The 22721-nt window shown below is 51.8% G+C and overlaps 1 protein-coding gene across 1 annotated transcript in view; it reads right to left on the bottom strand.

Moving 5' to 3' along the window:
* Positions 1–18155, bottom strand: part of LOC140128402 (phospholipid scramblase 1-like) — a 69264-nt gene extending 51109 nt beyond the window's left edge. Inside the window, exon 1 of the mRNA XM_072150096.1 lies at positions 17998–18155. The gene's annotated coding sequence lies outside the window, so the exon portion shown is untranslated. The remainder of the gene's footprint in view (positions 1–17997) is intronic.
* Between the last annotated feature and the right edge of the window lie 4566 nt (positions 18156–22721).

Raw genomic sequence — 22721 nt, 5'->3', positions numbered from 1 at the left:
AGGGGGGACACTGCACATAGTACAGACTGCACAGGAGGGAGGACACTGCACATAGTACAGACTGCACAGGAGGGAGGACACTGCACATAGTACAGACTGCACAGGAGGGAGGACACTGCACATAGTACAGACTGTACAGGAGGGAGGACACTGCACATAGTACAGACTGCACAGGAGGGAGGACACTGCAGATAGTACAGACTGTACAGGAGGGAGGACACTGCACATAGTACAGACTGCACAGGAGGGAGGACACTGCACATAGTACAGACTGCACAGGAGGGAGGACACTGCACATAGTACAGACTGCACAGGAGGGGGGACACTGCACATAGTACAGACTGCACAGGAGGAGGACACTGCACATAGTACAGACTGCACAGGGGGGAGGACGGGGGCTTTATGTAGTTAATATAGGGGTTAAATAGTTAATGCTGGGGGAGCTGTATACAGTGATTACTGGGAGCTGTATATAGTGATTACTGGGAGCTGTATATAGTGATTACTGGGAGCTGTATACAGTTATTGCTGGGAGATCTGTACACAGTGATTACTGGGGGAGCTGTATACAGTGGTTGTTAGGGGAGCTGTATACATTGGTTACTGGGGAGGCTGTATATAGTGATTGCTGGGGGGGCGGTATATAGTGATTGTTGGGGGGGCTGTATATAGTGATTGCTGGGGGGCTGTATATAGTAGTTGCTGGGGGGGCTGTATACAGTGATTTTTTGGGGGGATGTATATGGCAATTGCTGGGGGGGGGCTGTATATAGTGATTGCTGGAGGAGCTGTATATATTGATTGCTGGGGGGGCTTTATATAGTGATTGCTGGGGGGGCAGTATATAGTAGTTGCTGGGGGAGCTGTATATAGTGATTTCTGGGGGGTGTATATGGTGCTTGCTAGGGGAGCTGTATACAATGATTACTGAAGGAGCTGTATACAGTGATTACTGGGAGAGCTGCATACGGTGATTGCTGGGGGGGCTGTATACGGTGGTTGCTGGGGGAGCTGTATATAGTGATTGCTGGGGGAGCTGTATATAGTGATTGCTGGGGGAGCTGTATATAGTGATTGCTGGGGGAGCTGTATATAGTGATTGCTGGGGGAGCTGTATATAGTGGTTGCTGGGGGAGCTGTATATAGTGATTGCTGGGGGAGCTGTATATAGTGATTGCTGGGGGAGCTGTATATAGTGATTGCTGGGGGAGCTGTATATAGTGATTGCTGGGGGAGCTGTATATAGTGATTGCTGGGGGAGCTGTATATACTGATTGCTGGGGGAGCTGTATACAGTGATTGCTGGAGGAGCTGTATATAGTGATTGCTGGGGGAGCTGTATATAGTGATTGCTGGGGGAGCTGTATATAGTGATTACTGGGGGAGCTGTATATAGTGGTTGCTGGGGGAGCTGTATATAATGATTGCTGGTGGAGCTGTATATAGTGATGTCTGGGAGCTGTATATACTGATTGCTGGAGGAGCTGTATATAGTGGTTGCTGGGGGAGCTGTATATAATGATTGCTGGGGGAGCTGTATACAGTGATTGCTGGGGGAGCTGTATATAGTGATTGCTGGGGGAGCTGTATATAGTGATTGCTGGGGTGGCTGTATATAGTGATTGCTGGAGGAGCTGTATATAGTGATTGCTGGGGGAGCTGTATATAGTGATTGCTGGGGGGCTGTATATAGTGATTGCTGGGGGGATCTGTATATAGTGATTACTGGGGGAGCTGTATATAGTGATTGCTGGGGAGATGTATACAGTGATTGCTGGGGGAGCTGTATATAGTGATTGCTAGGGGAGCTGTATATAGTGATTGCTGGGGGAGCTGTATATAGTGATTGCTGGGGGAGCTGTATACTGTGATTGCTGGGGGAGCTGTATATAGTGATTGCTGGGGGAGCTGTATACAGTGATTGCTGGGGGAGCTGTATATAGTGATTGCTAGGGGAGCTGTATATAGTGATTGCTGGGGGTGCTGTATATATAGTGATTGCTGGGGGAGCTGTATATAGTGGTTTCTGGGGGAGCTGTATATAGTGATTGCTGGGGGAGCTGTATATAGTGATTGCTGGGGGAGCTGTATATAGTGATTGCTGGGGGAGCTGTATACAGTGATTGCTGGGGGAGCTGTATATAGTGATTACTGGGGGAGCTGTATATAGTGATTGCTGGGGGAGCTGTATATAGTGATTGCTGGGGGAGCTGTATACAGTGATTGCTGGGGGAGCTGTATATAGTGATTGCTGGGGGAGCTGTATACAGTGATTGCTGGGGGAGCTGTATATAGTGATTGCTGGAGGAGCTGTATATAGTGATTGCTGGGGGAGCTGTATATAGTGATTGCTGGGGGAGCTGTATATAGTGATTGCTGGGGGAGCTGTATATAGTGATTGCTGGGGGAGCTGTATACAGTGATTGCTGGGGGAGCTGTATATAGTGATTGCTGGAGGAGCTGTATACAGTGATTGCTGGGGGAGCTGTATATAGTGATTGCTGGGGGAGCTGTATATAGTGATTGCTGGGGGAGCTGTATATAGTGATTGCTGGGGGAGCTGTATATAGTGATTGCTGGGGGAGATGTATATAGTGATTACTGGGGGAGCTGTATATAGTGATTGCTGGGGGAGCTGTATATAGTGATTACTGGGGGAGCTGTATATAGTGATTACTGGGGGAGCTGTATATAGTGATTGCTGGGGGGCTGTATATAGTAGTTGCTGGGGGGGCTGTATACAGTGATTTTTTGGGGGGATGTATATGGCAATTGCTGGGGGGGGCTGTATATAGTGATTGCTGGGGGGGCTTTATATAGTGATTGCTGGGGGGGCTGTATATAGTAGTTGCTGGGGGGGGCTGTATATAGCAGTTGCTGGGGGAGCTGTATATAGTAGTTGCTGGGGGAGCTGTATATAGTGATTGCTGGAGGAGCTGTATATAGTGATTGCTGGGGGAGCTGTATATAGTGATTGCTGGGGAGCTGTATACAATGATTATTGAAGGAGCTGTATACAGTGATTCCTGGGGGAGCTGTATATAGTGATTACTGGGGAGCTGTATACAGTGATTGCTGGGGGAGCTGTATACAGTGATTGGTAGGGAGCTGTATATAGTAATTGCTGGGGGAGCTGTACATAGTGATTGCTGGGGGAGCTGTATATAGTGATTGCTGGGGGAGCTGTATATAGTGATTGCTGGGGGAGCTGTATACAGTGATTGCTGGGGGAGCTGTATATAGTGATTGCTGGAGGTGCTGTATGTAGTGATTGCTGGGGAGCTGTATATAGTGATTGCTGGGGGAGCTGTATATAGTGATTGCTGGAGGTGCTGTATATAGTGATTGCTGGAGGTGCTGTATATAGAGATTGCTGGGGGAGCTGTATATAGTGATTGCTGGGGGAGCTGTATATAGTGATTGCTGGGGTGGCTGTATATAGTGATTGCTGGAGGAGCTGTATATAGTGATTGCTGGGGGGATCTGTATATAGTGATTACTGGGGGAGCTGTATATAGTGATTGCTGGGGAGATGTATACAGTGATTGCTGGGGGAGCTGTATATAGTGGTTGCTGGGGGAGTTGTATACAGTGATTGATGGGGGGAGCTGTATATAGTGATTGCTGGGGGAGCTGTATATAGTGATTGCTAGGGGAGCTGTATATAGTGATTGCTGGGGGAGCTGTATATAGTGATTGCTGGGGGAGCTGTATACAGTGATTGCTGGGGGAGCTGTATATAGTGATTGCTGGGGGAGCTGTATATAGTGGTTTCTGGGGGAGCTGTATATAGTGATTGCTGGGGGAGCTGTATATAGTGATTGCTGGGGGAGCTGTATATAGTGATTACTGGGGGAGCTGTATACAGTGATTATTGGGGGAGCTGTATATAGTGATTACTGGGGAGCTGTATATAGTGATTACTGGGGGAGCTGTATATAGTGATTGCTGGGGGAGCTGTATATAGTGATTGCTGGTGGAGCTGTATATAGTGATTGCTGGGGGAGCTGTATATAGTGATTGCTGGGGAGCTGTATATAGTGATTGCTGGGGGGCAGTATATAGTGATTGCTGGGGGAGCTGTATACGGTGGTTGCTGGGGGAGCTGTATATAGTGATTGCTGGGGGAGCTGTATATAGTGATTACTGGGGGAGCTGTATATAGTGATTGCTGGGGGAGCTGTATATAGTGATTGCTGGGGGAGCTGTATATAGTGATTGCTGGGGGAGCTGTATATAGTGATTGCTGGGGGAGCTGTATATAGTGATTGCTGGGGGAGCTGTATACAGTGATTGCTGGGGGAGCTGTATATAGTGATTGCTGGAGGAGCTGTATATAGTGATTGCTGGGGGAGCTGTATACAGTGATTGCTGGGGGAGCTGTATATAGTGATTACTGGGGGAGCTGTATATAGTGATTGCTGGGGGGCTGTATACAGTGATTTTTTGGGGGGATGTATATGGCAATTGCTGGGGGGGGCTGTATATAGTGATTGCTGGGGGGGCTTTATATAGTGATTGCTGGGGGGGCTGTATATAGTAGTTGCTGGGGGGGGGCTGTATATAGCAGTTGCTGGGGGAGCGGTATATAGTAGTTGCTGGGGGAGATGAATATAGTGATTGCTGGGGGAGCTGTATACAATGATTACTGAAGGAGCTGTATACAGTGATTCCTGGGGGAGCTGTATATAGTGATTACTGGGGAGCTGTATACAGTGATTGCTGGGGGAGCTGTATACAGTGATTGGTAGGGAGCTGTATATAGTGATTGCTGGGGGAGCTGTATATAGTGATTACTGGGGGAGCTGTATATAGTGATTGCTGGGGGAGCTGTATATAGTGATTGCTGGGGGAGCTGTATATAGTGATTGCTGGGGGAGCTGTATATAGTGATTGCTGGGGGGGCTGTATATAGTGATTGCTGGGGGAGCTGTATATAGTGATTGCTGGGGGATCTGTATATAGTGATTGCTGGGGGAGCTGTATATAGTGATTGCTGGGGGAGCTGTATATAGTGATTGCTGGGGGGGCTGTATATAGTGATTGCTGGGGGAGCTGTATATAGTGATTGCTGGGGGAGCTGTATATAGTGATTGCTGGGGGGGCTGTATATAGTGATTGCTGGGGGATCTGTATATAGTGATTGCTGGGGGAGCTGTATATAGTGATTGCTGGGGGAGCTGTATATAGTGATTGCTGGGGGGATGTATACAGTGATTGCTGGGGAGCTGTATATAGTGATTGCTGGGGGAGCTGTATATAGTGGTTGCTGGGGGAGCTGTATATAGTGATTGCTGGGGGAGCTGTATATAGTGATTACTGGGGGAGCTGTATATAGTGATTGCTGGGGGAGCTGTATATAGTGATTACTGGGGGAGCTGTATACAGTGATTGCTGGGGGAGCTGTATATAGTGATTGCTGGGGGAGCTGTATATAGTGATTACTGGAGGAGCTGTATATAGTGATTGCTGGGGGAGCTGTATATAGTGATTGCTGGGGGAGCTGTATATATAGTGATTGCTGGGGGAGCTGTATATAGTGATTGCTGGGGGAGCTCTATATAGTGATTGCTGGGGGAGCTGTATATAGTGATTGCTGGGGGAGCTGTATATAGTGATTGCTGGGGGAGCTGTATATAGTGATTGCTGGAGGTGCTGTATATAGTGATTGCTGGGGGGGCTGTATACGGTGGTTGCTGGGGGAGCTGTGTATAGTGATTGCTAGAGGAGCTGTATATAGTGATTGCTGGGGGAGCTGTATACAGTGATTGCTGGGGGAGCTGTATATAGTGATTGCTGGGGGAGCTGTATATAGTGATTGCTGAGAGAGATGTATATAGTGATTGCTGGGGGAGCTGTATATAGTGATTGCTAGGGGAGCTGTATATAGTGATTGCTGGGGGAGCTGTATATAGAGATTGCTGGGGGAGCTGTATATAGTGATTGCTGGAGGAGCTGTATATGGTGATTGCTGGGGGGATGTATACAGTGATTGCTGGGGTAGCTGTATACAGTGATTGCTGGGGGGAGCTGTATATAGTGATTGCTGGGGGGATGTATACAGTGATTGCTGGGGTAGCTGTATACAGTGATTGCTGGGGGGAGCTGTATATAGTGATTGCTGGGGGAGCTGTATATAGTGATTACTGGGGGAGCTGTATACAGTGATTGCAAGGGGAGCTGTATATAGTGATTGCTGGGGGAGCTGTATATAGTGATTACTGGGGGAGCTGTATATAGTGATTGCTGGGGGAGCTGTATATAGTGATTGCTGGGGGAGCTGTATACAGTGATTGCTGGGGGAGCTGTATATAGTGATTGCTGGAGGAGCTGTATATAGTGATTGCTGGGGGAGCTGTATATAGTGATTGCTGGGGGAGCTGTATATAGTGATTGCTGGGGGAGCTGTATATAGTGATTGCTGGGGGAGCTGTATATAGTGATTGCTGGGGGGCTGTATATAGTGATTGCTGGGGGAGCTGTATATAGTGATTGCTGGGGGAGCTGTATATAGTGATTGCTGGGGGAGCTGTATATAGTGATTGCTGGGGGAGCTGTATATAGTGATTACTGGGGGAGCTGTATATAGTGATTGCTGGGGGAGCTGTATATAGTGATTGCTGGGGAGCTGTATATCAGTGATTGCTGGGGGAGCTGTATACAGTGATTGCTGGGGGAGCTGTATATAGTGATTGCTGGGGAGCTGTATATCAGTGATTGCTGGGGGAGCTGTATATAGTGATTGCTGGGGGAGCTGTATATAATGATTGCTGGTGGAGCCGTATATAGTGATTGCTGGGGGAGCTGTATATAGTGATTGCTGGGGGAGCTGTATATAGTGATTGCTGGGGGAGCTGTATATAATGATTGCTGGTGGAGCCGTATATAGTGATTGCTGGGGGAGCTGTATACAGTGGTTGCTGGGGAGCTGTATATAGTGATTGCTGGGGGAGCTGTATATAATGATTACTGGGGGAGCTGTATATAGTGATTGCTGGGGGAGCTGTATATAGTGATTGCTGGGGGAGCTGTATATAGTGATTGCTGGGGGAGCTGTATATAGTGATTGCTGGGGGAGCTGTATACAGTGATTGCTGGGGGAGCTGTATATAGTGATTGCTGGGGGAGCTGTATATAGTGATTGCTGGGGGGGCGGTATATAGTGATTGCTGGGGGAGGTGTATATAGTGATTACTGGGGGAGCTGTATATAGTGATTGCTGGGGGAGCTGTATATAGTGATTGCTGGGGGAGCTGTATATAGTGATTACTGGGGGAGCTGTATATAGTGATTGCTGGGGGAGCTGTATATAGTGATTGCTGGGGGAGCTGTATATAGTGATTGCTGGGGAGCTGTATATAGTGATTGCTGGGGGAGCTGTATATAGTGATTACTGGGGGAGCTGTATATAGTGATTGCTGGGGGAGCTGTATATAGTGATTGCTGGGGGAGCTGTATACAGTGATTGCTGGGGGGTGCTGAATATAGTGATTGCTGGGGGAGCTGTATATAGTGATTGCTGGGGGAGCTGTATATAGTGATTACTGGGGGAGCTGTATATAGTGATTGCTGTGGGAGCTGTATATAGTGATTGCTGGGGGAGCTGTATATAGTGATTTCTGGGGGAGCTGTATATAGTGATTGCTGGGGGAGCTGTATATAGTGATTGCTGGGGGAGCTGTATATAGTGATTACTGGGGGAGCTGTATATAGTGATTGCTGGGGGAGCTGTATATAGTGATTGCTGGGGGAGCTATATACAGTGATTGCTGGGGGACTGTATATAGTGATTGCTGGGGGAGCTGTATATAGTGATTGCTGGGGGACTGTATACAGTGATTGCTGGGGGGCTGTATACAGTGATTGCTGGGGGAGCTGTATACAGTGATTGCTGGGGGAGCTGTATATAGTGGTTGCTGGGGAGCTGTATATAGTGATTGCTGGGGGAGCTGTATATAGTGATTGCTGGGGGAGCTGTATATAGTGATTGCTGGAGGAGCTGTATATAGTTATTGCTGGTGGAGCTGTATATAGTGATTGCTGGGGGAGCTGTATATAGTGATTGCTGGGGGAGCTGTATATAGTGATTGCTGGGGGAGCTGTATATAGAGATTGCTGGGGGAGCTGTATATAGTGATTGCTGGGGGAGCTGTATATAGTGATTACTGGGGGAGCTGTATATAGTGATTGCTGGGGGAGCTGTATACAGTGATTGCTGGAGGAGCTGTATATAGAGATTGCTGGGGGAGCTGTATATAGTGATTGCTGGGGGAGCTGTATATAGTGATTACTGGGGGAGCTGTATATAGTGATTGCTGGGGGAGCTGTATATAGTGATTGCTGGAGGAGCTGTATATAGTGATTACTGGAGGAGCTGTATATACTGATTGCTGGGGGAGCTGTATACAGTGATTGCTGGAGGAGCTGTATATAGTGATTGCTGGGGAGCTGTATACAGTGATTGCTGGGGGAGCTGTATATAGTGATTGCTGGAGGAGCTATATATAGTGATTGCTGAGGGAGCTGTATATAGAGATTGCTGGGGGAGCTGTATATAGTGATTGCTGGGGGAGCTGTATATAGTGATTACTGGGGGAGCTGTATATAGTGATTGCTGGGGGAGCTGTATATAGTGATTGCTGGGGGAGCTGTATACAGTGATTGCTGGAGGAGCTGTATAGAGTGATTGCTGGGGGAGCTATATATAGTGATTGCTGGGGGAGCTGTATATAGTGATTGCTGGGGGAGCTGTATATAGTGATTGCTGGGGAGCTGTATATAGTGATTGCTGGGGGCTGTATATAGTGATTGCTGGGGGAGCTGTATATAGTGATTGCTGGAGGAGCTGTATATAGTGATTGCTGGTGAGCTGTATACAGTGATTGCTTGGGGAGCTGTATATAGTGATTGCTGGGGGAGCTGTATATAGTTATTGCTGGGGCGTGTATATAGTGATTGCTGGGGGAGCTGTATACAGTGATTGCTGGGGGGCTGTATATAGTGATTGCTGGGGGAGCTGTATATAGTGATTGCTGGGGCGTGTATATAGTGATTGCTGGGGGAGCTGTATACAGTGATTGCTGGGGGAGCTTTATATAGTGATTGCTGGGGGAGCTGTATATAGTGATTGCTGGGGCGTGTATATAGTGATTGATGGGGGAGCTGTATATAGTTATTGATGGGGGAGCTATATGTAGTGATTGCTGGGGGAGCTGTATATAGTTATTGCTGGTGGAGCTGTATATAGTGATTGCTGGGGGAGCTGTATACAGTGATTGCTGGGGGAGCTGTATATAGTGATTGCTGGGGGAGCTGTATATAGTGATTGCTGGGGGAGCTGTATACAGTGATTGATGGGGGAGCTGTATATAGTTATTGATGGAGGAGCTGTATATAGTGATTGCTGGGGCGTGTATATAGTGATTGCTGGGGGAGCTGTATATAGTTATTGATGGAGGAGCTGTATATAGTGATTGCTGGGGCGTGTATATAGTGATTGCTGGGGGAGCTGTATACAGTGATTGCTGGGGGAGCTTTATATAGTGATTGCTGGGGGAGCTGTATATAGTGATTGCTGGGGGAGCTGTATATAGTGATTGATGGGGGAGCTGTATATAGTGATTGCTGGGGGAGCTGTATATAGTGATCGCTGGGGGAGTTGTATATAGTTATTGCTGGGGAGTGGTATATAGCAATTGTTGTTCCCTCTCTGGACTACATTCAATGGGGCCCCCACCAACCTTAATCCGGCCCTGCAGTACAGATTACACTCCTTTTTTAAATCATTGCATTATCTATTTAAAAAAATGGTGATATGGAGACAGCTGGAAGACCTGCTGGCAAGGAGACTACCTGGCAAGGAGACCACCAGGCAAGGAGACCACCTGGCACAGAGACCACCTGGCAAGGAGACCACCAGGCAAGGAGACCACCTGGCACAGAGACCACCTGGCAAGGAGACCACCTGGCACGGAGACCACCTGGCAAGGAGACCACCAGGCAAGGAGACCACCTGGCAAGGAGACCACCAGGCAAGGAGACCACCTGGCACGGAGACCACCTGGCAAGGAGACCACCTGGAACGGAGACCACCTGGCACGGAGACCACCTGGCAAGGAGACCACCAGGCAAGGAGACCACCTGGCAAGGAGACCACCTGGCAAGGAGACCACCAGGCAAGGAGACCACCTGGCACAGAGACCACCTGGCAAGGAGACCACCTGGCACAGAGACCACCTGGCAAGGAGACCACCTGGCACGGAGACCACCTGGCAAGGAGACCACCAGGCAAGGAGACCACCTGGCAAGGAGACCACCTGGCAAGGAAACCACCTGGCACAGAGACCACCTGGCAAGGAGACCACCTGGCACAGAGACCACCTGGCAAAGAGACCACCTGGCACGGAGACCACCAGGCAAGGAGACCACCTGGCAAGGAGACCACCTGGCGCAGGGACCTCCTGGCACGGAGACCACCTGGCACGGAGACTTCCTCTGAGAACATGAGGAAGTTGACATTCCAGTACACAAGGGACACAATGGGAGTGGTAATTTTTTGGTTTTTCTGGGCTTTTTTGACATAATAAAGTCTCAGAGTCGTCACATTGAGGGTTTCTGAGACTTTTCACTGCTTATAAATTCTCCCAGGACTATTCCCGCCTCTTCATTAATCCGGTGTAAACCTAGAACCTCTGCGAGTGCCGCAACGTGCAGAGCAGAGACAGGACCTGGGACTCCCGCAGAAAGTCTCATAAAAAGTGTCATAGTTACTCCTGCTGGTGTTTGTTCTGGGATCTTTTTTGCATTTTGAGATTTTTTGGGGGACTTTTTAAAAAGTTGTCCCAAGGAGCTGCCTAATGATAAATAACCCCCAATAAGTGAGTAATGACACAGATTATAGAATACAAGGAGGAGGAGAGAGATGACCGAGGAGACCTCCTATGGGGGTCACTGATAGAGGATTCATGGAAGATGGGGGGTGTCTAAGATGGGTTAGATCGAAGATGATGGGGGCAACCACTGCATTTAAAGCAAGGTACATCCATGGAAGATGGGGGTTACTGAGGAGCATAGGAGTAATGGATGAAGATGGAGGTGGCCAAGAAGGCTGAGAGTGAAAAAGCAAAATGATGTTACCGAGGAGGATGGGGGAAACCATGGAAGATGGAGGTGATTAAGGAGGATCTAGACAACCATGGGAGATGAAGGTGGCCAAGGAGGATGTGGATGATACAACCTGAAGAGGAGAAGGATGACAACAGTTGGGACCGAAGAGGAGGACGACTACAGGGGGGACCGAAGCGGTGGAGGACGACGACAGGGGGAACTGACCGGAGAGGAGGACGACGACTGAGGGGACAGGAGAGGAGGACGCCGACAGAGGGGACCAGGGAGGAGGACGCCGACAGAGGGGACCGGAGAGGAGGACGACGACAGAGGGGACCGGAGAGGAGGACGACGATAGGGGGGGCCGGAGAGGAGGATGACGACAGAGGGGACCGGAGAGGAGGACGACGACGGGGGGACCGGAGAGGAGGAGGACGACAGAGGGGACCAGAGAGGAGGACGAGGGGGGACCGTAGAGGAGGACGATGGGGGGACCGGAGAGGAGGAGGACGACAGGGGGTACCGGAGAGGAGGACGACGACAGAGGGGACCGGAGAGGAGGACGACGACAGAGGGGACCAGAGAGGAGGACGACAACAGAGGGGACCGGAGAGGAGGACGACGACAGATTGGACCAGAGAGGAGGACGATGACAGAGGGGACCGGAGAGGAGGAGGACGACAGAGGGGACCGGAGAGGAGGAGGACGACAGAGGGGACCGGAGAGGAGAATGACCACAGAGGGGACCGGAGAGGAGGAGGACGACGGGGGGACCGGAGAGGAGGAGGACAACAGAGGGAACCAGAGAGGAGGACGAGGGGAGACCGTAGAGGAGGACAATGGGGGGACCGGAGAGGACGACGACAGGGGGGACCGGAGAGGAGGACGACGACTGAGGGGACCGGAGAGGAGGATGACGACAGAGGGGACCGAAGAGGAGGACGATGACAGAGGGGAAACTGAAGAGGAGGACGATGACAGGGGGGACCGGAGAGGAGGACCACGATAGAGGGGACCGGAGAGGAGGACGACAGAGGGGACCGGAGAGGAGGACGACGATAGGGGGGACTGGAGAGGAGGACGACGACAGAGGGGACCGGAGAGGAGGAGGACGACGGGGGGACCGGAGAGGAGGATGACGACAGAGGGGACCGGAGAAGAGGACGACGACAGAGGGGAACGGAGAGGAGGACGACGTCTGAGGGGACCGGAGAGGAGGATGACGACAGAGGGGACCCGAGAGGAGGACGACGACAGAGGGGAATGGAGTGGAGGATGACCGGGGGACTGGAGTGGAGGATGACGGGGGGACCGGAGAGGAGGACGACGACAGGGGAAACCAAAGAGGAGGAGGACGACCGAGGGGACCGGAGAGGAGGACGACGATAGAGGGGATCGGAGCGGAGGACGACAATAGAGGGGATAGGAGAGGAGGACGAAGACTGAGGGGACCGGAGAGGAGGACGACGACAGAGGGGACCGAAGAGGAGGACGACGACAGAGGGGAAACTGAAGAGGAGGACGATGACAGGGGGGACCGGAGAGGAGGACCACGATAGAGGGGACCGGAGAGGAGGACGACAGAGGGGACCGGAGAGTTGGACGAGGAGGGACCACAGAGGAGGACGATGGGGGGACCGGAGAGGAAGGCGACGACAGGGGGTACCGGAGAGGAGGACGACGACTGAGGGGACCGGAGAGGAGGAGGACGACAGAGGGGACCAGAGAGGAGGATGACGACAGATTGGACCGGAGAGGAGGATGACTACAGAGGGGACCGGAGAGGAGGAGGATGACAGAGGAGACCGAAGAGGAGGACGACGACAGAGGGGACCGGAGAGGAGGACGGTGACAGGGGGTACCGGAGAGGAGGACGACGACTGAGGGAACCGGAGAGGAAGACGACGACAGAGGGGACCGGAGAGGAGGACGACGACAGAGGGGACCGGAGAGGAGGACGACGACAGATTGGACTGGAGAGGAGGACGACTGAGGGGACTGGAGAGGAGGACGACGACAGAGGGGACCGGAGAGGAGGACGACGACAGAGGGGACCGGAGAGGAGGACGACGACAGATTGGACCGGAGAGGAGGACGACGACAGAGGGGACCGGAGAGGAGGACGACGACAGAGGGGACCGAAGAGGAGGAGGACGACGGGGGGAACGGAGAGGAGGAGGACGACAGAGGGGACCAGAGAGGAGGACGAGGAGGGACCGTAGAGGAGGACGATGGGGGGACCGGAGAGGAAGGCGACGACAGGGGGTACCGGAGAGGAGGACGACGACTGAGGGGACCGGAGAGGAGGAGGACGACAGAGGGGACCGGAGAGGAGGATGACGACAGATTGGACCGGAGAGGAGGATGGCTACAGAGGGGACCGGAGAGGAGGAGGATGACAGAGGAGACCGGAGAGGAGGACAACGACAGAGGGGACCGGAGAGGAGAACGACGACAGAGAGGACCGGAGAGGAGGAGGACGACGGGGGGACCGGAGAGGAGGGGGACGACAGAGGGGACCAGAGAGGAGGACGAGGGGGGACCGGAGAGGAGGACGACGACAGGGAGGACCAGAGAGGAGGACGACGACAGAGGGGACCAGAGCGGAGGGCGACGAGGGGACCAGAGCGGAGGGCGACGAGGGGACCGGAGAGGAGGACGACGACAGAGGGGACTGGAGAGTAGGATGATGACAGAGGGGAAACTGAAGAGGAGGACAATGACAGGGGGGATCGGAGAGGAGGACCACGATAGAGGGGACCGGAGAGGAGGACGACGACGGGGGGACCGGAGAGGAGGAGGACGACAGAGGGGACCGGAGAGGAGGACGACAACAGAGAGGACCGGAGAGGAGGACGACGTATGGGGGGAAACGGAGAGGAGGACGACGACAGAGGGGAACGGAGAGGAGGAGGACGACGGGGGGACCGGAGAGGAGGATGACGACAGAGGGGACCGGAGAAGAGGACGACGACAGAGGGGACCGGAGAGGAGGACGACGTCTGAGGGGACCGGAGAGGAGGATGACGACAGAGGGGACCCGAGAGGAGGACGACGACAGAGGGGAATGGAGTGGAGGATGACCGGGGGACCAGAGTGGAGGACGACGGGGGGACCAGAGAGGAGGAGGACGACAGGGGGGACCAAAGAGGAGGAGGACGACTGAGGGGACCGAAGAGGAGGACGACGATAGAGGGGATCGGAGCGGAGGACGACGATAGAGGGGATCGGAGAGGAGGACGAAGACTGAGGGGACCGGAGAGGAGGATGGTGACAGGGGGTACCGGAGAGGAGGACGACGACTGAGGGGACCGGAGAGGAAGACGACGACAGAGGGGACTGGAGAGGAGGACGACGACAGAGGGGACCGGAGAGGAGGAGGACGACAGATTGGACCGGAGAGGAGGACGACGACTGAGGGGACCGGAGAGGAGGACGACGACAGAGGGGACCGGAGAGGAGGACAACGACAGAGGGGACCGGAGAGGAGAACGACGACAGAGGGGACCGAAGAGGAGGAGGACGACGAGGGGACCGGAAAAGGAGGAGGACGACAGAGGGGACCAGAGAGAAGGACGAGGGGGGACCGTAGAGGAGGACAATGGGGGGACCGGAGAGGAGGGCGATGACAGGGGGTACCGGAGAGGAGGACAACGATTGAGGGGACCGGAGAGGAGGAGGACAACAGAGGGGACCGGAAAGGAGGACGACGACAGATTGGACCGGAGAGGAGGACGACGACAGATTGGACCGGAGAGGAGGACGACGACAGAGGGGACCGGAGAGGAGGAGGACGACAAAGGGGATCGGAGAGGAGGACGACGACAGAGGGGACCGGAGGGAAGAACGACGACAGAGGGGACCGGAGAGGAGGAGGACGACGGGGGGACCGGAGAGGAGGAGGACGACAGAAGAGACCAGAAAGGAGGACGAGGGGGGACCGTAGAGGAGGACGATGGGGGGACCGGAGAGGAGGACGACGACAGGGGGGAACGGAGAGGAGGACGACGACTGAGGGGACCGGAGAGGAGGACGACGATATAGGGGACCGGAGAGGAGGACGACGACAGAGGGGACCGTAGAGGATGAAGGACGACAGAGGGGACCGGAGAGGAGGACGACGACAGAGGGGACCGCAGAGGAGAACGACGACAGAGGGGACCGGAGAGGAGGAGGACGACGGGGGGGACCGGAGAGGAGGAGGACGACAGAGGGGACCAGAGAGGAGGATGAGGGGGGACTGTAGAGGAGGACGATGGGGGGACCGGAGAGGAGGACGACGACAGGGGGGACCGTAGAGGAGGACGACGACTGAGGGGACCGGAGAGGACGACGACGACTGAGGGGACCGGAGAGGAGGACGACGATATAGGGGACCGGAGTGGAGGAGGACGACAGAGGGGACCGGAGAGGAGTGCGACGAGGGGACCGGAGAGGAGGACGACGACAGAGGGGAAACTGAAGAGGAGGACAATGACAGGGGGGACCGGAGAGGAGGACCACGATAGAGGGGACCGGAGAGGAGGAGGACGACGGGGGGGGACCGGAGAGGAGGACAACAATGGGGGGACCAGAGAGGAGGAGGACGACGATAGATGGGATCGGAGAGGAGGACGACGATAGGGGGGATCGGAGAGGAGGACGAAGACTGAGGGGACCGGAGAGGAGGATGGTGACAGGGGGTACTGGAGAGGAGGACGAAGACTGAGGGGACCGGAGAGGAGGATGGTGACAGGGGGTACTGGAGAGGAGGACGACAACTGAGGGGACCGGAGAGGAAGACGACGACAGAGGGGACTGGAGAGGAGGACGACGACAGATGGGACCGGAGAGGAGGACGACGACAGATTGGACCGGAGAGGAGGACGACGACTGAGGGGACCGGAGAGGAGGACGACGATAGAGGGGACCGGAGAGGAGGACAACGACTGAGGGGACCGGAGAGGAGAACGACGACAGAGGGGACCGAAGAGGAGGAGGACGACGGGGGGACCGGAGAGGAGGAGGACGACAGAGGGGACCAGAGAGGAGGACGAGGGGGGACCGTAGAGGAGGACGATGGGGGGACCAAAGAGGAGGAGGACGACAGAGGGGACCGGAGAGGAGGACGACGATAGAGGGGATCGGAGAGAAGGACGACGATAGAGGGGATCGGAGAGGAGGACGAAGACTGAGGGGACCGGAGAGGAGGATGGTGACAGGGGGTACCGGAGAGGAGGACGACAACTGAGGGGACCGGAGAGGAAGACGACGACAGAGGGGACTGGAGAGGAGGACGACGACAGAGGGGACCGGAGAGGAGGACGACGACAGATTGGACCGGAGGACGACGACTGAGGGGACCGGAGAGGAGGACGACGACAGAGGGGACCGGAGAAAAGGACAACGACAGAGGGGACCGGAGAGGAGAACGACGACAGAGGGGACCGAAGAGGAGGAGGACGACGGGGGGACCGGAGAGGAGGAGGACGACAGAGGGGACCAGAGAGGAGGACGAGGGGGGACCGTAGAGGAGGACATGGGGGGACCGGAGAGGAGGGCGACGACAGGGGGTACCGGAGAGGAGGACGACGATTGAGGGGACCGGAGAGGAGGAGGACAACAGAGGGGACCGGAGAGGAGGACGACGACAGAGGGGACCGGAGAGGAGGAGGACGACAAAGGGGATCGGAGAGGAGGGCAACGACAGAGAGGACCGGAGAGGAGAACGACGACAGAGGGGACCGGAGAGGAGGAGGACGACGGGGGGACCGGAGAGGAGGAGGACGACAGAGGGGACCAGAAAGGAGGACGAGGGGGGACCGTAGAGGAGGACGATGGGGGGACCGGAGAGGAGGACGACGACAGGGGGGACCGGAGTGGAGGACGACGACTGTGGGGACCGGAGAGGAGGAGACGACTGAGGGGACCGGAGAGGAGGACGATGATATAGGGGACCGGAGAGGAGGACGAAGACAGAGGGGACCGGAGAGGAGGAGGACGACAGAGGGGACCGGAGAGGAGGACGACGACAGAGGGGACCGGAGAGGAGAACGACGACAGAGGGGACCGGAGAGGAGAACGACGACAGAGGGGACCGGAGAGGAGGAGGACGACGGGGGGACCGGAGAGGAGGAGGACGACAGAGGGGACCAGAGAGGAGGATGAGGGGGGACTGTAGAGGAGGACGATGGGGGGACCGGAAAGGAGGACGACGACAGGGGGGACCGGAGAGGAGGACGACGACTGAGGGGACCGGAGAGGAGGACGACGATATAGGGGACCGGAGAGGAGGAGGACGACAGAGGGGACCGGAGAGGAGGGCGACGAGGGGACCAGAGAGGAGGACGACGACAGAGGGGACCGAAGAGGAGGACGATGACAGAGGGGAAACTGAAGAGGAGGACAATGACAGGGGGGACCGGAGAGGAGGACCACGATAGAGGGGACCGGAGAGGAGGACGACGACAGAGGGGACCGGAGAGGAGGACGACGACAGAGGGGACCGGAGAGGAGGACGACGATAGGGGGACCGGAGAGGAGGACAACGACAGAGGGGACCGGAGAGGAGGACGACGATAGGGGGGACCGGGGAGGAGGACGACGACGGGGGGGACCGAAGAGAAGGATGACGATAGAGGGGACCAGCGAGGAGGACGACGACGGGGGGGACCGGAGAGGAGGACGACGACGGGGGGACCAAAGAGGAGGACAGGGGGGACTGGAGAGGAGTACAATGGGATAAAGTAGATGAAGGACTGAAGATAATGGAATGGAAAGAAGAGGATAAGGGAATGAGGGGGAGAAGAGAGAATTAGGAGGACTAGAGGGGGTAGTGTAGAAGAAGTTATGAGAGATTTGGGGGAACAGATACAGAAGTAAGGGTTATAGTTGGGGGGGGTGATTTCCTACCTTGTGGCCCTCCCCCCAGGGTGCAGCTGTTGGGGTGCCCCCCTGACGCTCTCGCTCCGATGTCTCTCTCTTGGTTTGAGTCTATTTTTGCTTTGTTATGGGAGGGATCAGGGAAGGGGGAGAAAGAAGGGCGACCTCCCCTCTGGGACAGGAAGAGGCAGCAGGTAGGACTAGACAGCTGATACAGGCAGGGAGGGACTGAGGAGGAGGCAGGGACTGAGAAGGAGGCAGGGAGGGACTGAGGAGGAGGCAGGGGGCTCCATGTCTTATACAAGGCCTCCGCCTGCAGGGACTCACAGGGAAATCTAACACTGCAAAGCAAATCACTAAACTGATGTAGTAGAAGCAGGACGGGAGCACAGCACAGTACTACTACTCCTATCCTGTATATATACGTGCACAGTACTACTACTCCTATCCTGTATATATACATGCACAGTACTACTACTCCTATCCTGTATATATAGGTGCACAGTACTACTCCTCCTATCCTGTATATATACGTGCACAGTACTACTACTCCTATCCTGTATATATACATGCACAGTACTACTACTCCTATCCTGTATATATAGGTGCACAGTACTACTCCTCCTATCCTGTATATACGTGCACAGTACTACTACTCCTATCCTGTATATATGTTCACAGTACTACTACTCATATCCTGTATATATGTGCACGGCACAGTACTACTACTCCTATCCTGTATATATGGGCACAGAACAGTACTACTACTCCTATCCTGTATGTATGAGCACAGCACAGTACTACAACTCCTATCCTGTATATATGTTCACAGTACTACTACTCCTATCCTGTATATATGGGCACATCACAGTACTACTACTCCTATCCTGTATATATGAGCACAGCACAGTACTACTACTCCTATCCTGTATATATGTGCACAGCACAGTACTACTACTCCTATCCTGTATATATGGGCACAGCACAGTACTACTACTCCTATCCTGTATGTATGAGCAGAGCACAGTACTACTACTCCTATCCTGTATATATGTTCACAGTACTACTACTCCTATCCTGTATATATGGACACAGTACAGTACTACTACTCCTATCCTGTATATATGTGCACAGTACTACTACTCCTATCCTGTATATATGGGCACAGCACATTACTACTACTCCTATCCTGTATATATGAGCACAGCACAGTACTACTACTCCTATCCTGTATATATGGGCACAGCACAGTACTACTACTCCTATCCTGTATGTATGAGCACAGCACAGTACTACTACTTCTATCCTGTATATATGGACACAGCACAGTACTACTACTCCTATCCTGTATATATGGGCACAGCACAGTACTACTACTCCTATCCTGTATATATGGGCACAGCACAGTACTACTACTCCTATCCTGTATGTATGAGCACAGCACAGTACTACTACTCCTATCCTGTATATATGTTCACAGTACTACTACTCATATCCTATATATATATATATATATATATATATATATATATATATATATATATATGCACAGCACAGTACTACTACTCCTATCCTGTATCTATGTACACAGCACAGTACTACTACTCCTGTCCTGTATATATGTTCACAGTACTACTACTCCTATCCTTTATATATGAGCACAGCACAGTACTACTACTCCTATCCTGTATATATGTGCACAGCACAGTACTACTACTCCTATCCTGTATATATGGGCACAGAACAGTACTACTACTCCTATCCTGTATGTATGAGCACAGCACAGTACTACTTCTCCTATTATGTATATATGTGGACAGTACTACTACTCCTATCCTGTATATATGTTCACAGTACTATTACTCCTATCCTGTATATATGTGCACAGTACAGTACTACTAATCCTATCCTGTATATATGTGCACAGCACAGTACTACTACTCCTATCCTGTATATATGTGCACAGCACAGTACTACTACTCCTATCCTGTATATATGGGCACAGCACAGTACTACTAATCCTATCCTGTATATATGGGCACAGCACAGTACTACTAATCCTATCCTGTATATATGGGCACAGCACAGTACTACTACTCCTATCCTGTGTATATGGGCAGAGCACAGTACTACTACTCCTATCCTGTATATATGGGCACAGCACAGTACTACTACTCCTATCCTGTATATATGTGCACAGCACAGTACTGCTACTCCTATCCTGTATATATGGGCACAGCACAGTACTACTACTCCTATCCTGTATATATGGACACAGCACAGTACTGCTACTCCTATCCTGTATATATGGGCACAGCACAGTACTACTACTCCTATCCTGTATGTATGAGCACAGCACAGTACTACTACTCCTATCCTGTATCTATGTACACAGCACAGTACTACTACTCCTATCCTGTATATATGTTCACAGTACTACTACTCCTATCCTTTATATATGAGCACAGCACAGTACTACTTCTCCTATCCTGTATATATGTTCACAGTACTACTACTCCTATCCTGTATATATGTGCACAGCACAGTACTACTACTCCTATCCTGTATATATGGGCACAGAACAGTACTACTACTCCTATCCTGTATGTATGAGCACAGCACAGTACTACTTCTCCTATTATGTATATATGTGGACAGTACTACTACTCCTATCCTGTATATATGTTCACAGTACTATTACTCCTATCCTGTATATATGTGCACAACACAGTACTACTAATCCTATCCTGTATATATGTGCACAGCACAGTACTATTACTCCTATCCTGTATATATGTGCACAGCACAGTACTACTAATCCTATCCTGTATATATGTGCACAGCACAGTACTACTACTCCTATCCTGTATATATGGACACAGCACAGTACTACTACTCCTATCCTGCATATATGGGCACAGCACAGTACTACTACTCCTATTCTGTATATATGGTTACAGCACAGTACTACTACTCCTATCCTGTATATATGGGCACAGCACAGTACTACTACTCCTATCCTGTATATCTGGGCACAGCACAGTACTGCTACTCCTATCCTGTATATATGGGCACAGCACAGTACTACTACTCCTATCCTGTATATATGGACACAGCACAGTACTGCTACTCCTATCCTGTATGTATGGGCACAGCACAGTACTACTACTCCTATCCTGTATATATGGGCACAGCACAGTACTACTACTCCTATCCTGTATATATGGGCACAGCACAGTACTACTACTCCTATCCTGTATATATGGGCACAGCACAGTACTGCTACTCCTATCCTGTATATATGGACACAGCACAGTACTACTACTCCTATCCTGTATATATGGGCGCAGCACAGTACTACTACTCCTATCCTTTATATATGGACACAGCACAGTACTACTACTCCTATCCTGTATATATGGACACAGCACAGTACTACTACTCCTATCCTGTATATATGGACACAGCACAGTACTACTACTCATATCCTATATATATATATATATATATATATATATATATATATATATATATATGCACAGCACAGTGCTACTACTCCTATCCTGTATCTATGTACACAGCAAAGTACTACTACTCCTATTTTGTATATATGTTCACAGTACTACTACTCCTATCCTTTATATATGAGCACAGCACAGTACTACTACTCCTATCCTGTATATATGGTACAGCACAGTACTACTTCTCCTATCCTGTATATATGTTCACAGTACTACTACTCCTATCCTGTATATATGTGCACAGCACAGTACTACTACTCCTATCCTGTATATATGGGCACAGAACAGTACTACTACTCCTATCCTGTATGTATGAGCACAGCACAGTACTACTTCTCCTAATATGTATATATGTGGACAGTACTACTACTCCTATCCTGTATATATGTGCACAGCACAGCACAGTACTACTTCTCCTATCCTGTATATATGTTCACAGTACTATTACTCCTATCCTGTATATATGTGCACAGCACAGTACTACTACTCCTATCCTGTATATATGGGCACAGCACAGTACTACTACTCCTATCCTGTATATATGGGCACAGCACAGTACTACTAATCCTATCCTGTATATATGTGCACAGCACAGTACTACTACTCCTATCCTGTATATATGTGCACAGCACAGTACTACTACTCCTATCCTGTATATATGAGCACAGCACAGTACTACTACTCCTATCCTGTATATATGAGCACAGCACAGTACTACTACTCCTATCCTGTATATATGTGCACAGCACAGTACTACTACTCCTATCCTGTATATATGGGCACAGCACAGTACTACTAATCCTATCCTGTATATATGTGCACAGCACAGTACTACTACTCCTATCCTGTATATATGTGCACAGCACAGTACTACTACTCCTATCCTGTATATATGGGCACAGCACAGTACTACTACTTATATCCTGTATATATGAGCACAGCACAGTACTACTACTCCTATCCTGTATATATGGGCACATCACAGTACTACTACTCCTATCCTGTATATATGTGCACAGCACAGTACTACTACTCCTATCCTGTATATATGTGCACAGCACAGTACTGCTACTCCTATCCTGTATATATGGGCACAGCACAGTACTACTACTCCTATCCTGTGTATATGGCCACAGCACAGTACTACTACTCCTATCCTGTATATATGGGCACAGTACAGTACTACTACTCCTATCCTGTATATATGGGCACAGCACAGTACTACTACTCCTA

This window comes from Engystomops pustulosus, chromosome 4 (assembly GCF_040894005.1).
Source record: "Engystomops pustulosus chromosome 4, aEngPut4.maternal, whole genome shotgun sequence".
Lineage (NCBI taxonomy): Eukaryota > Metazoa > Chordata > Amphibia > Anura > Leptodactylidae > Engystomops > Engystomops pustulosus.
This window is presented reverse-complemented; position numbering and strand designations above follow the sequence as displayed.